This window comes from Aptenodytes forsteri, unplaced genomic scaffold, assembly GCF_000699145.1.
Source record: "Aptenodytes forsteri isolate BGI_AS27 unplaced genomic scaffold, ASM69914v1 Scaffold95, whole genome shotgun sequence".
Taxonomy (NCBI): domain Eukaryota; kingdom Metazoa; phylum Chordata; class Aves; order Sphenisciformes; family Spheniscidae; genus Aptenodytes; species Aptenodytes forsteri.
The window spans coordinates 1,204,566-1,221,233 of NW_008794624.1; the positions used below are offsets into that span (position 1 = coordinate 1,204,566).

Consider the following 16,668-nt stretch of genomic DNA (forward strand, 5'->3'; position numbering starts at 1 on the left):
TTTTCTACTGGGGAAAAAAACAGTATTTATTCAGTCTTCTGATGTCAGCTTAAAATATTAAATCAGCTTGTACAGACTTGAACTGAAAAAATCTTTTAAGGTTTTACCCGTGTTCGTTAAATTTTCTGATTTTGATTCATGGGAAATGCTGACCCTATAAGACTTCTGTTGAAATGTCAATAACATAAATAGAGTGTTATGTGGGGTGTTTTTGTTTGGTTGTCGTTTTACTTTTTTCCTCTCTTCCTGTGGTTTCCACACATTGGTCTAAAAAAAAAAAAAAAAAAAAAAAAATTTTTTGGAATGTTCTGGTTATTGTCCTATGCCTGTTTGGACTGCTCTTGCACATCTACTGTAAGTTGATCATAAATTGTTTAGGTAAAGTTACTTCTAAAAGTAATTACAGCAATTGATTTAATGATAACAATTGTTCTCCGGCCTCATATTCTGAGAGGATGAAAAGCCTGTCTGCAGAGTTCTGTAGCTGGTTGGTATGGATTTCTGAATTTGACAAAAAATGCACCTTGGTAATAAATGTTGTTGCTGATCAGTAAATCGGAGGTGAGTAATATGAGAACTGGAAAAAGCATTTCTATGATAAACAGGACGTTCAGGTTGCTCACTTTATTGAATATGTTGTTAGGCAGCTCGTCTGTTCTGTTTATTTTTTTCAACAATGTTGGTAACGATATGCTCTATCCAAAACTCCAGCAGTCTTGTTAATTTTTGGTTAAAATGGAATTATTATGTGCACTTATCAGCTTTACAGTAAAGCCCTTGTGGTTTTTTTTAAGGTTTATGTTGGTTTTCGTAGAAAAAATGGGCTACATTTAAAAAAAACCCCAACCTATTATTTTCTGATTTTTAAATTTTTTTTTATTAAATGTTTTTGGCAAAAATTTAGTGATTTTTAGGGTGAACCAGTTCATTGGATGGAAGAGGCACAAGAGAGAGTTTTAAATAAGGTCTAAAACATCACTCAATCTTTCCATCTTTTTCTAAGTAATAATCAAAACACTGGCTTACCCCAACAAAACAGGGAGTTGGTTGATGGGGACTGTGCAGACAATTCATATTCTATTTAAACTAACTTAGTGTTTTACTGCAGTGGAGTTTCTAGAACCACTGGGGAGGGGTCCTGCAATGCATATACGTAAGCCAGAGCTCTGCCGAGTCCTGCGGATCCAGAATGTGGTACTTACCGTGGGTAGTTACTTCAGTAATGCTGCTGATGGTGGAAACGGCGTTGGTCGGTAATGTTTTTTTCCCTGAGTCAGTAGCCATTTTGGGATAGACCTTAAGATTGAGGGACAAATTAGGTTAATCTTTAAGATTTTGCTCCTTGCCCTTTATATTTAAGTTTTAAAGGGATTCAAATGTATTTACTGTAACAGGAAAATGAGTGCATGTCAGACAGAGGGGAGGAGCCAAGTGCTAAGTGTCAGGAGGAGATGTTTTATTCTCAGATTACTGAAATAGAATTCAAAGTATTTTATTGCAATGACATAAAAATGAATTAAAAAGAAATGCAAAAGTGCCTTTATGAATTTGAAAATTTGAAGCTGTTGTCTTTTGTGATCTACCTTGAAGATACTAGAATTTGTCTTAGATTAGGTACAGGTAACTGTAACAAAAATAAGATAAATGATGTGGTGAGATTAACACCCCTTGCTATGTTCTGTCTCAAGAAATTGGAGGTGCATCCAAGATGTGCTGTGGCAATTTTTTAGGTAGTTTTGGTGTTGCTTTTTTGAGTCTGATCTTTGTTTAGTGTGGAATATAAAAATTCCTGAAAATACTTACGGAATGTCTTCTGCTATGCAACTTTAAATCATTTGTTTTGATAGTCTGCTAGGGAGAGTCACCTGGGAATCTCAGAATAGTACATGGAGGGAAATGGCCACTGTCTGATTTCCATATGCATATTTTAAAATAATGTCTCTTAATTGCCAAACAGTTGTGTTTTGAGAGTCATGAAAATACCAGGAGTTCATTCAGGCCAATATGGGAGATCACTCAGGAATTTCTTAGAGTGGTAAGAGAAGATAATAGCATAGTACCATGCTGCTTTGGTGGAAGAAGTTCCTCCTTAAGTACTGATTTGCTGTATAATTTGATTATTCTGTCCTGGGAAAGAGTTCACAAAGTTATGTTGGAATTTTTTTTTTTTTTTTTTGGGGGGGGGGGGTTTTTTTTTTGGGATTAAAAAAATGGGAGGTCTGTTTTAGATGCTTTCTGAAGAAGGTCAAAGCCACAGCTTGACCATTAGGTTAGTCAAAAGATGAGTGACTTGTTTGAGAAGCAGAACTACTGGCTTCTGAAAATAAAGAAGCAAATGTTTGATCTCCTGGCTGAATTCCAATTTTTATAATTATATTTCGTCTCCTTAAAATGTTCTCCTCACTTTCAGCTTGGTTTGGTAGCTGTCAGATCCCGTTCTCAGATGATTATTGAAAGGGCTGCATGCTGTTGTATTCCCACCCTGGTAAGATACGTAGTCTTCAGTGATGTGTGAAGTGATACCCATGTTTATGCGTCTGGACTGTGCCCGGGCTCAGTACGGCTGGGGGGGCTGTGGGGGCGGGGGGGGGTAGGGAGTTCAGATCCCCTGTGCCTCCTACTTGGGCCGGTCACTTCTGCAGTCCTTGCAGAGTAGCAAGAGCCTCTCCATCGCAGCTGGGGAAGATGCAGAAAGTCAGGTCTCACCCTTTGATCTCTTGCCAGAGTGATGAGTTTGTTCCTTCTGCGCCTCTACTCCTGAGTAAGGAATGTTGTAGCAGCTTGTGTACCAGAGAGCTCTGACAATGTACTTTACAAAGCTACAGTGCTTGCTAGGACCTCTAGGGCTGTGTACCCCCTCTAGTGTAAGCTGAGCCCATTTTCTATAGTCTGGAATTTACTCAGAGATGAAAATCACTCTCTGCATGCAAGTGCTTGCTTGCTAGTGCCATTAGAAGGATGTAAATTATTTCCTTTATTTGTGAGCTGCAGCTTTTATAAGTGAAGAATCCACAGTGGAATGCATTTTGAAGCAAGTTGCTTTGGCAAAAGATTTCAAAATTTGTTGTATGATATCAGTATTACAAAAGAAACAATTGGTTTCTTGACATGGTTTTGTTGCTGCTCAAACATACAACAGGATTTTATTCCTGGTAAGATGAGAATCGGTGCCTAAGAATGCTTTTTAGGCTTGTAATTATGGAAGTATCAAGTTGATGTTTGAACAGTGTGGTTAAAGCAGTTGTAGTATCAGTTATGTGAATACTAATCTGGATTAGTTTCTGATCTTGCATACGGTTGCTTGCACTCATAACTTCACTGCGTGACCAGTACCATGACTTTGTGCTTTTCCGCTTGCTTAAAATGAAGCAAGGAAAATATTGTGTACTGCTTTGAGGCTGTTGTAAATAAGTGCAAGATTAGCACATTCGTTGACCTCACAAATACAGATTTCTTTCGTAGAGTATTCCATGTAATACTAGGTAAAGTATTATAAGGCATACCTACACACACACAAAAGATTAAATCTGAGCATCTTAGCTCTCGGTTGTTACTGTTTTGTTCTAGGGTTCATTTGAGAGTCAACCTGCAAATATGAAGTTTGTGAATTAGCCACTTCTACATTAGGATAAAATGGACTTTGGGAATGTGGAATGCTGTCCTAGCTTGTGAATCAAAAAGCTCTTTATTGTAAACAAAAGGATGCCATTTGTAAAGTGGTGTCGAATTTTTACAGGGCATGGTCAGAGAATGCGATTTTATTATTCTTTCCAAAGCATCCAGAGATTTCACTGGCATTATTAGTGTGCGAACGATGCCAAGCTGGGCTCTAGGATAAGAACTTCTAAAAATGTGAAATTTACATTTATTGGAAAAATCCCCTTTAGTCTTATTTCCAAATAAAATATTTCCATTCTGTTTCAGTAGGAAAGGATAGTATTGTCAACAGCCAGTGATAGATGCAGTTTGTATTATAATTACACAGTTTATTGCCAATTGTAAAATTCTGTGTGATTTGGGAGGGAGATAGGAAAATAAGTGAGGAGGTGAGAGAGTGGAAAGGGGAGAAGTTACACTAAGGTCTGACACTGTGTATGTTTATGGAATTAACTTGCCACACAATAAGCTGCTCTCGGCTTCTGTGGCTAGCAGGAATGTTAGTGATTTTTATACCGACAATAATCTAATAATGCAAATTGCTCAAGTTATGACTGAGAAGTAAATGGGAGGATGAAACATACAATGGTGCCTCAAAGCTGCGTATAAATAAAACTTATTGTTAGTGAGTTAATGAGAACAACTAGGAAAAGAGTACTATAGGAAGCACAGTAAAAATTTCAGCAGTGGGTTTTATTGTTTTTTATAGGCAGTGTTGGTTTGACTCTAGGTGGGTTGCAGTACGCGGCTTGGTTACTGACCGGCCGTCTGAGATCCAGAGTGACTCTTGGCTGGAGCTGTTGGTGAAGATGCTCTGGTGTGTCAGAGCGGTTTCCCACTGGCGGCTGTCCCTCAGGCTGGGTTGTCATGCGACTGCCTGTCTGTGCCTGCTGTACAGGTGAGAGGATGGTTTGGACAACAAGAGTAGGAGAGGATGTTCTGCACAGCAAGTGTAGACAGGCAGACACATGACAACTCCGTCCAGCCAGTCCCTTGGAGCCATCACCGCTGGTGTGCAACAGTTTGTACCATTCCGGTTTGGGGGGCTTTGTTGGGGGGGGGAAACACACATAACAGAATTAAACTTTAAAACATTGGGAGCTGTAGAACAAGAACATAACTTGATTTTATTCGGAAAAGAAGCATTTCAGTACATTAGTTGTCATTGTGCTGACATATATCAGAGATGCAATTTCAACAGACTGGTCACACTGAACATTTGGAAAAACAAAAAGGATTGAAGCCATGGTTTATTTCATATGCAATTCATACAGGATTTTGCCTGCATATTGTACTCACACATAGTAATTTAACCAGATGTTTTTACTCTTCCTGGAAGCACAGAAATACTGAAGTTCCAAGATAAAGGATATGTTTATACAGTACATATTTTCTAGGAGCAGATAAGTACAACAATCTTGCATGTTAAAAATAAAAATCTTTCTGTATAAATGGAGGCAACCACTTGCACATTAACCCAGTTAAAGGGAATGTGCTGGAAAGAAAACTGGTGGCATTTTATATCTATTTTGCTAATATGTTAAAGCTATACACTTATAATAGTATTTCTTTAGTATTTTGCTTTGCATATTATTTAAATTTAGTTTTCTCTCAAAATCTGTACTTTGTAAGAAAACAAAATAACTTTGTAGAGCTTCAGTAAGTTTTTCAGTTAAACATAGACTATGCTATAGATCAAAAGCATGCAAATAGCATCGTTTCACATCACAAGATGTGCTGCTTTGCTAAACTTTCCTGTATATAAAATACACACAGTGACTGTAATCCAATTTAGCAATGATATTTGCAACATCACTGGGGTGTTGTTTCAAAAGGTATAAAACACATTGGAAGCTTAAAAGGAGAAAAAATAGTTGTATTACTTTTCTATACAGATTAAATGATTCTGTTTTATAACAGTGTTCTTAAATCACTGTTGCTCGCTAGTGCCTCCATAGGTAAGCAACAAACTTGTGCTTTCAAACCCTTCTCAAACATAGCCCATACAGAATAGCAGCAAAACACTTAAGTTCCAGCCTGAAAACTGGTTATAAAAGGGATGAATTTACCAAAAGGCTGAAGGTGGGGATAGTGTTGAGGTTTTAAATTGGACTAATAATAAATTAATATGTAATTATTCAGGTGTTCTAGCTCTAATCATTATTTTGCCATAAAGAAAAAGATGCATTTTAGCTAATATACAAGTTGAAGTGTACAAATTAAGTTTATCAATTATATGAAAAAAATTTTCCTTGAACCTAACAAGATGGAATAAGATGTCTTAAAAAAATGAATCAAGCACAAAACATGACTAGCTAATTCAGACATGAAAAATTAATTCCAAGACATTAAATATTCTTACTTTGACTTTATAATATGCTTACTCAAATTTTTGTAGCTCTAAGTAAAATTTTAGGTGTATGCTTTAAGTTGGCATGTCTTCCTACCCGCTTGACCATTTTAAAGAAAAACAAAAGCGGCAAATTAAAGTACTTTTAAAACAAATATAAAACACTGCTTGTTTTATAGATTTCATCAGATTTAATGTCTGCATTTCGTTGTTAAAGAAATCAAAGACCTTTAGTCTGGGAGAAAATTAGGTCTCAGTTTCTGTGTTATGGATCCTTCTTGAAATAGCAAAGAATCGTACAGTAAAATTCCTTGGCAACCTATAGTATTAAACGGATTGGAAGAACAAAAGTATGTATTTTAATTTATAGGTTTTCTATTAACAACTATCAGGGAAGTTATGCTGGGAGTAAAAGTTGTAAGTGGAAAGATTGTGCGGTCTTTCTAATAACTGTACACAAGGAGAATTCATCAAAGAATCAGCAAAGAGCTTTACATCTTGAACTGAGGCAAATTTATTTTGCCTTCAGTTAATTCACTGGGTACTACTAACGACTGGATAGTTATCTCCATTTGATTCTTTCTTGAAAACTGCTATTCCTTGAAATTGTAGTTGATTTGCTAAAAGGGCTTAGCATTTTTGGGTGCAGTATCTGGTTGATTCATTGAGTCAGTAAAGGGCTCGAAGATTTTAGAATACTCGTAACAAAAAAAAAAAATCTCATGATTGCCAGTATTATATTTACAGAAACCTATATTAAGAATCTGATTTTAAATATTGGTAGCTTGGAAATTGAGTTGAGAATTGTATTCTCTCCAACTGTGATCAGGACTTTTTATTTAAGGGCAGGTTGTTATTTTTAGATACTATTTTGCAATGCAGCGTAAAATGCAGTACTGAAGTACAGTAGCATTATTCGGGAAAGTTTCATTCTTAACTGTGGCATTTCCTGTCTTTTTGTAGGCTTAAACCTGACCCTTAATATTATTTCAATGAGGATTTTTTTTGTTTGTTTTTAAATAAAGTATAGTTCAGGAAGCAAAGCCTTTTGCAAGTAAAAGTAAAGTTATGCTCTTGATTAAAATTTATTTTAAAAAAAAAAACACACTAAGATTTAGGGGTTTTTATTTTCCAATCTGCTTAACAGATTTTGATTAAAAGATTATAATAATTTAACATTCTATTTAGAAGTTTGGAATTATGCAAGTATTTCTCTATTTTGGTTATAATATTTTCCATATAGCAATGATACTTGGGTGGTCTGCAGAAATGTCTGTGGATGCACAGTGATAGTACAGGAAGGGGGGCAAGGAGCGTGGAGAGGATAGCAGTGTCTTTTAGTCTTCTGAAAGTACAGATGTGTTAAATAGCACTGGTAACGGTAATACAGAAGATAACGTGCAACTTAATGACAAGGCAGAAAAATGTCAAATGACATGTTTTTTTTGAAAGTAACTAGGTTTTTTTCACATTTGGATGCTTATTTGATCTATATTTATTTCTGTAAAGTTAAGTGACTTTCCCCCACCCTGCTTTGCTTTTTTCCTTTTTTTTTTAACGTTAAAGGAATATATAGAAAAGGTTTAAAATATTTTTCTTCATGTTCCCTAGTCAACTTTTTTTAGTACACTCAAAAAAATTATGCTCCTTAAAAATGAAAGAATGTCCATTACATTGAAACACTCACCTATTTAAATGTTCTCACTGGCTTTAATGTGCTTTTCCTGGTTTTGTGCATTCTATGGTAATATGGACTGTATAATTTAGTTCATACAATGGGCTTAAGCATTGAGATCGTCCTGCTTTTACAGAACTCTCACCATGATTTAGTATGCATTGGATCCTGCTAATTTTTTTAGTCATTGCAAAAAGTAATGTTTGGGTTTTTGTTTTTTGTTTTTTTTTCTCTTGAAATATTTGTATACAGCTAGCTTGTGTTTGTTGACATGCATATTTAAAACCTCTTGTTTTATAACTACGGAAATCTTTTCTGTATGATTATGATCGACTAGAACTTGTTTCAACTAAACAGCACTGTTTTAAGAACCACAGAATCACTTAATTCACTTTGAAAATGTTTTGATTACTGAGCCGAAGTAGATATACTTCCTTATTCATTCCTAACAATACAGGCTTTCTTTCCCTATCTGTTGCTTTGCACACTGCATCCCCCCCCCCCCCTTTTTCCAAGCCCCATGCCAAGGGGGCCTCCTAGATCTCAGCCTTACAGTCTAAAAATGTAACTTCGAAGAGTCATGGGTGTATGGGAGGGGAATCACTTCCTAAATCCAGAAAGGTCATTTAAAATAAAGATTAATGCAAATAGTGGACTAGAGATAAGAGAAACACTAGTTCCATATGTTTTCATTATCCTTGCTTATTTAGCAAAAATTAACACAGGCTATCTTCAACAGTATTTTCACTGGGAGCCTATTATTGACTGGATAACAATACTTCCTTTCTTAATTTCTAGATCAGAATTATTAAAAAAAAAAAGGTAGCTATGCAAGTAAGCACTAGATAGAAAAAAATTTGCAAACAATCATATTCCTCTTGAAAGCATAACTGAGCAAGTTTCTTAACAAGATTTGAAAACATTTTTCTACCGCTTGAACAAAATCTAAGTCATAAAACTTTTCAGATTTGCTATGCCTAAAACAGCAATCATACTTAGAGAGACTGAGAAATATTAATGCAAGTTTGTATCTGGTTCCATTCCTGTAATTTCTTCCTGTCTCTTTATGTTTTCTATTAATAACTACATTTAACTGTGTTGTAACTCCACTTTACAGTAGAACAAGACTAAAAATCCCATCTACTCATACTATAATGGATAAAAACCCACTAATTTAATCCTAAAGATAATCTTCCGCGAAATAAAGGAAGAGAGGTTGGATAACCTATAAGTGTACATATATTAGAAAAGAATTCTTTTAGTCAAAATACATAAGCTTTGATGGGAGGTGAAGGGAAATGACAGTGCTAGTTCTTGCTTCGTAGGCTTTAAGACAGCTAGTATAGGCACAGTCATGCTAGTGCTACGCGACCGTCTCTTCCCAATAGGACTTCTGTTGATTATTGAAGCAGCAATGAAAAAGGTAATAATAATATACATATTTTAAAAAAAAATTGTACAGCATCAAGGTTGTCTAAAATATAACACACATTCTGCAAAATTGGCTGGTTATAATACTAATGGCTGCATTTTTATGCTAATTTGTTTTATAGTATAGCTATTCAAAGCCTTCCTGGCAATAATGAGCACCATATAGGTGGGATTTTTTTTTCCAGTTGCAGTAGTTTGTTACTAGTGTTAACTTTAGGGGAGCTGACTCTGGAGTTCAGCTGGTATCAAATTGCAGCCCAGACTTTTTGTATTATTTTGTCCGTGGGGATTTCATTCAGCCTGAGGGTTTTTTTCCCCTACCAGGACAGCTGGAAATTCACCAAAGCAAACTTCTGCGTTCGTTTACAAATTCCATTTTTATCAGTGGGATTCAGGACAAAATAACTTATCGTTTTGAATATTAGAAGAAATATCAGCGACTCAAAGTATACATGAGAGCGGCAACAATCAATTGGTGCTGATAACTTATAGGCAATGGCCAGCCAGGTATCGGGATGGAAAGCTGTTTGTTCCGTTTTATTTATTTATTGTTTTTTTTCCATCACATCCTGAACTTTCAGAGTTAATTTTTCCTGAGAATCAAAGATTTTGTATTCTGCACGGCAGAAGCCTAGCATGGAGTAGTCATAGATTTCCTATGGTTTCCCTTCCAGTTTTCATTAGCACATATAGCATAGGTTACTTGCAAAGAAGTTTCAGCTACATATAAAATCTAAGTACAGTTCTTCCAAAGGTTACAGTAATTTAAAGTAATATTCATGCATTCTTTTCTATTATTTTATTACTTTAAGAGAAAATAATTTCTTAAAATTGGTCTTCAGATCATAGTTCACAACAGGACCTATTCAGAATACATGCTTCTAGCAAGCCTTTTCTGCATTAAAAAAAATTATATACTCCTTAAATATTTATACTGATTGCTACAAGTAAAAAAAAATATTAAATTTACCTTTTTAGTTTGTGGGGGGGAAAAAAAGCTTTATTTTAAATAAAAAAAAAAAGAAATGACCGACTTTAAGTCTACTCTTGTACACTTCTCTAGGTAGTATACCTCTAGGCAATATACCTCTCTCATTTCTTGCATAGGTTTTAGTAAACCATCAGAGCTTCATCTTTCTTGCAGTGATGACTGGAGGAAGGGGGGAGGGGAGTCACCTAGGTTCGCCAGGTCATAGGCCAGGTGTTCTTCCAAAGTAGGCCTTACCAGAATGTCTTCCCCGCTTTATTCTGAAGTCCTCCTTTTTCACAGTGTCCCTTAGCGTTTCTTATTCCCTAGTGTGCAAAACCTGTGAAGAAAAATACTGTATATGAGATCTGAAAGGAGCAATAACTGTCTTCTCCTTGGCAATAGCAACTTGCGTCCCCAATAGTCCATGCCGCTGCTTTCCCTTGCCCAGTCTAACCAATGTGCAGACTACTGTACAACAGCATTGTCCTGAACAGGTAGTCTGAACACTGGGGCGACGGAGCAGGATCTCCGGACGCGTCTATTTATTTATTTTAAATCCTCTTTTAGTCTCGGGGAAAAACTGCCTTCCTGCATCACGGGTTGTGCTCGGCTCTCCCTCACACTCTGCAGCACTCACTGAAACACACTGAAGTGCTGTGATTTCCAGTCTTGACGTGGCACATTTGCAGCAGACTGGGGATCTGGCAATGAATTTAGGACCAGGAAAAGGGGGAGGGCTGGGCCTGAGAGTCCATATATGGGATGATGTCACCCTGGGGAGGTTTGGGTATGCACTGTGCCGCTGGTGAGACCGCTAGAATTGCCTGCTCTCAGACATGGGTCTGTGTATAAAATGGTACCAGATGTTTTAGTGTAATGTTAAGCAGTCATTTCATCTTCAGGCCAGATTTTTTTCTTCAACTGGGCAGGAAGTGGGCCCCAGTATGGAAAAGCTGTAAAAAGTCAAGATGTACAGTTTCACTGCAGCCAACGGAGAGCGAGTTAATGTAGACGCAGAATTTGCTGTTTTGTGAAGGCTGAAAAACTGAATTTTTAAAAAGAATTCTGCTCGGAAAGCTAATGCAATAAGCCAGTGCTTATTTTGTTTCTTTTTAATGACTCTAGTTGTGCTTTTCTGTTTTGGCATTTCAGACCAAGAAAAGGGCAAATAGGTTCATTTTTTCTTGGAACTGTCAGCGGCATGCAGGCTGCCGAGACTTGAACAGTAATTAGAGTTACTTCCTGAAAGTGAAGCCCCCATGAAAAGTCTGGAGAAATGTTCTTTGTCATAGCCTCTACATGAGTAATTAGTTCCACATGTGGCCTTCCTATTTCCCTTCAGCTATTTTGGCTGGCTGGTTGAATACTTTGCTATAGCTCAAGATTTAAAGAAGCTTTAAAGTTTTCATTTCAAGCATCCACTGTGAAAATAGCTATTTCTGGTGTCATAATAAATTGCTTCTGGTAGATCAGTGCTATTAGGCCTGGCATTGTTTTTCACTGGTAACCCTGCTGGTCCCATTTTTCTTTTAATGGTGCTTGGTGGAATTATCCTGCTAAATTTTATCTTTGATGTTTACCAGATCTATTGAATTTTGCCAAGTATGACTTTACCGTAGATTTTAAGATATTCTCCCCACAGGCAACTATCCTTGTTCTCCTGTAAACTTTTTTTCTTTGTTACTCGTGCTGTTGTATCTAAGTGTTGTACTTGTCTGTGTTGTTTTGTGGTTTTGTTTGTTTTTTTTTTTTTTAATCTGCCTTAGCCCATGGTCTAAAACAACAGCTAACATATCAAGTTAGCTCTTCTGAAATCAAACCTGCAGGTGATTGTGTATAGGACTGTATATGCACTGTATGGAATTGTTGCCAGTAGCTGTCTTTCTGCCTAGAAGTCTGAGGCAAATGTCAATATTGGGAGTATATTCTGAAAGGTAGATCTCCACCAACTTCCTGGACAGGAATATATGTAAATCTAAATGTGTGCTGTGAGCTCTGGTGTCCTAAATAACTTCTGTGTGATTCGATTCTTGCTAGGTGATGGCAGATTCTGAGAACCATAGCTCCTAGAGGCATGTGCAGGGCAGGTTGCAGAACACTAACTTCAGGGAGAATGAATGCAATAAACTTGAATGCTGGGGAAGTTGGAATCAGAATCTCAGGCCAATGAAAAGGAAAATGACCTTCGTACTGTTTTGTGGTGGTGGCAGGCCAAGCAATGCATGTCCCTTTCAGATTGTGCATCCAGTTCTACCATTTGGATTCACAGTGGGCTAGCGTGTGTCCAAGCAGTGCTGGAGGTTTTTGGGGTTTTTTTTTGGGGGGGAGGGGGGTTTATTAGCAAAGGTGGAGGTTTGAAGACGCTATAGAAAGAGGTTTAACATGCAAAGCGCTTGGCTTTCTTAGAAACAGCAGCACCACGTCAGTGTCTAAGAGAAAGTGAGTTGGTGGGCAAGAGCTTTCAGAGATAAAGCTGTTATAACAGAGAAAGGAGAGCACGCCATGGATAAACCAGGAGGGCTCCTCGTCTGCATATCATTGCATGTGTAGGATCTGGCTTTTTTGTTATATTCCTACTTGGCACTTACCTTGTGGAAGAAGAATATGATTTTGGAAAGATTGAGTAGTGAGAGGTTTTTGTGAGCAGGACCCTGAGTATAGTGGGTCAGATTTTCCCCAGTGAGGCACCATCAGAGATTAGTTGCTGCATGTGCCACCAAGAGCAAGAAATTATGTTGTCAAGAAAAGACAGTGTTCCAGGGATCTTCTTTCCATACCAGCAGAAGGGGAGGTAGGCTGAATAAAACAGGAGGCAATGCGTTAATGAGCCAAGCAGTCTTAAGGGCTGAGGGAAGTGAAGTTTTGAATCTTGCTGCCGAGCGCAGCAGCATTAGCCTGTGAATTTTTCCCGAGATGGTTAAATAGAACCAGAATAGCTCACCACATTGCGGCCTGGAAATTTGTTCCCTGTAAGCTTTGTTTCCTGGCAGAAGCACAGCTCCAGAGGAACGGAGTACAAGAACAGGGGGTTTGGGTTGTTCTGGGTGCCCAGAAAGATGCTAAAGCCTTGTCGGGGAGAACCTCTAGTATAGTGCAGATCTATTCAGACCTCTTATGCATGTTCTCTTTCCTTCCTAAGGGCTGCTCAGCTAGTTACACGCATCTGTGTTAGACATTTAGACCCAATTCCTCCTTTTCCACTTGATCTCTATTTGGAAAGGAATAGGACCAAAAAGCAATCGACATTTCCATTCCTTCTGATACCAAGTTCACACTAGACTTGAAATATTTGAAATCTTCCACTAAATAGCTCCCCAGCTATACTGTGGGATTTAAAACTGCTTCTGATTAACTTCTGAGGCTCTCATTTAGCTGTAATTTCTTAAATGGCAGGCCGCTTTCATGGTTGCAGTAATCTTGACTCAGAGAGTCGATACCAATAATAAATTGTTACCCAGAGGTTATCCTAAGTGCCTTCCAAAGGTGGTGATAAACTTTCATTTTTCATGAGTTTATCATGCTGAAATTTGTCATGCCTATGAACTCAGCCCAGTGATTAAATTATTTTCCACAAGTCTAAAATACTCTTTGATTTTAACTTGGAGGAAACTAAGGATTTTGAAAAGTCCAACTTCCTCATTAACGCTTATTTGGAGGGCTACCGTGAAAAAGAAAATAGCTGTATTTCTGCTTGATTGTTTTCTTTTCCTGGCAGACTGCAGTGTAGTGCCAGGCCACTCTTCATACTGAACGGGATGGGCATCTTTGAAATGGTGATGAAGTGTGTAGCTAGCACGGGAGCTATATGCTTCTTGTTGTTTATAAAACATTCTAGGCTGCATTTACACTAGTGAAGTGGCTGAATTGCTGCTAATGTGCATTTTTCCATTAAAAAAGTTATTGTATAAAGCATCTGAACAATTGTCAATTTTGTATCTCTATTTTTCAAAAGCTGTAGATACAATCCAGGGAACTACACAACAGTAAGCGGGATGTCTGCAGCTGATAAATGAGTTCAAATAATAGCAGACAATTGAACGTAGTTATTTTTGAAATTCTGCAACAGAAAGTTGTCTGCCATGATTTGTTCTAGTGTTTTGCACATCCAGCCGTAAAGGTTAACCCTTTTCAGCACTCAAGAAGCTAAATCATGATTTAAGAGGATTAGAAACAGGTAGGCATCGGACACAGGGAACAATACAGATAGGCTGTCATTGTCATCATAGCAAAAAAACACACAAGACTACCTTCAGGGTCTGATTCTGTAGCTGAGTGAACAAAGTGAGTGGAGAATTAAATGCCAATGAGAGTGAACAAATGCAAAGGAGTAGTCTCAATTTGCAGAAAATCCCCCGAGTTACACTGTGAAATTATGTTCACTCTTATCCAGAATGCTTGGGGTATGGATGCAAGAAAGAAGGTAAGGATAATGTGGGGAGAGAAGAGGTGAGGATGGAAGAAGCATCAACATGTGAGGCGAGAGTATCTGATACGTGCTTCTGTAGAGTTTGTCACCTTTCTGTTAATCAATGAATATCACTGATGGCTGGGCAAGGTCTCATGCAGTCTTGCAATCCTGTTTCTTGGTGCTCTGCTGCAGTATGACCCACTAATTTTTTATTTTACTTTAAAAAAAAAAGTTTGCCCCCTAGCAATTTTGTTACTTCTGGCCAGTGCATGTAGGAATGATCTGTGCTTATATGTAGCTGTGCTCATTGTTATGAGAACACATTATGAAGCGTGTTGCTCATTTTCACCTTGAGCTTGTACCACCATCCTCATCTATTGATTGTAACATTATTCTTAATGTCTGAAAAAATTATGAGGCTGGCAGCAGTTTATCAGTGCTGACTGAAGACCCCTTTTGGTAGGGACCCCTGTATGAAGGCTATATGACTGCTAAGAGCCACATCTGTAAGTGCTGCTTGGTTTTTCAAGTGGTCTGGCCTTGGTATTGCACATAGTGATTTGCTCTTTTATAAACTACTTCACTCCAGCTCTGTATGTGCTGTGTAATGTTCCAGCCTAATGCCCCTCTGTTGTGTAGTTCCTGTGAGTAAAACATAATGGACAGGTGAAAACTATAGCCTCTATAAACACTGTTCCCTGTTCCCAGTCCTCTTCCCTTCCCCTACCTCTTTTTCACTTGCCCCCTCTGGCCTGCTTTCCCTCCTTATCAGACATATAACTTGGATGCTTTAGTATGTTTACTCTTCCACCTACTCTGCAGCCTTTCTCTCCCCAATCTCACTTTTCTGCTCTGTATATATGCTTTGCCTCATACTTTGTAAGAGTTTGCAGGAGAGACATGAATGGGGAGAAAGCGGAGCTGGAAGGGGTCAGTCCAGCTATTTTGGGCATCTAACAGAGTTGAAATTCTGTAACAACTGAGTTTAGGAGCCCGTGTTTCCTATATCTTCAGTGAGCAGGGGACAACTCAGCTCCTCTGAGGTGGATACCTGTAGTTAGACAATGTCGATATCCGCCCTCGAGTACGTGAGGAACTGAACAGGAGGTTCAGTACCGATGCCACTTTTTCTTTATTCATTAGCAGTCTGGTTTTTTTCATCATTTCGTGTTCTGTGTTGTTCAGTATTTTTATTGCCTTTCTAGCCAGTGGTCAAAGTTTACCAATGCATAATCAGAAACGTTGGAAAATAACCAGAGTACCATAGAGCAGGAATTAGCATATATGGGTGACTTTGCTCACTGTGTATTTTCCAGCTTAAATTTTGTGTATGCATTCATGCACATATTTGAACATCAGAACTGATTTTTGGATAGTAAATTGTTTTGGAGGAACCATGTATGCTCAGCACAGTGGTAACAAGTGGTTATAATGACTGGCAATGTTTAGATTGCACATAGGTTATTTCATTCCTGCTAAAACAAATAGCTGCCTTGTTGAATTGTTGTGGCCTAATGGGAGGTATTCTCTCCGCCTGTCATGTTTTTCTTCAGGAAAAGAACAGGATATGGAATAGCTTTGACATTTCCTTAGTCATTGCTTACTCATACACAACACACAATTAGTGGAGATGCAAAATTAGCTGAGCTAAGTTAATTTTCAGAGTGGTGGTGAAGAGCATGATATGCCCTGGATTAACACTGTCTTCTTTCTTGACTGTTGTGATCTCCTCAGACTTTGTTTTAGCCCTGAAGCACGTTAGTGTTAAGCTTTTGGACCCTTTATAAAACCCAGATGTGCAGCTGAATCAAGTGTTCGTTTTCCCCACTCAGACTCAAATGATTCAGTCAGGTTACCACATCACTGGAAGATCATTGCTTCTCTCATAGAAGATGTCACTTCTGCTACAAAGTGATTGTAGTATTCAGTAAAGCAAAATAACTGGGCAATAAAAGGAGACAAAGCATTTGAGTGAGTGTAGGGGCGTGTTGTTTACTGCTTAACCAAAGCAAAGATATATAATGGATAAACTTGCAGTGCTGTGGTTGGGGTGGGTGGTTTTTTTTTTTTTTTCATTCCTTTCTAGAAAAAAAACCCTCTTTGAAAATAGAACTGCCTGGGTGACCAAAAGAAGTGTATACTTTATAGAAGTTTCTAGTTAAAAATGCTGTGTCTTG

The 16,668-nt window shown here is 37.8% G+C and overlaps 1 protein-coding gene across 1 annotated transcript in view; it reads left to right on the forward strand.

The window, feature by feature from the left end:
• The window catches only part of DNM3 (dynamin 3), a 167,484-nt gene that overhangs the window by 39,975 nt on the left and 110,841 nt on the right, over positions 1-16,668 (forward strand). The gene's annotated exons all lie outside the window — the stretch shown is intronic.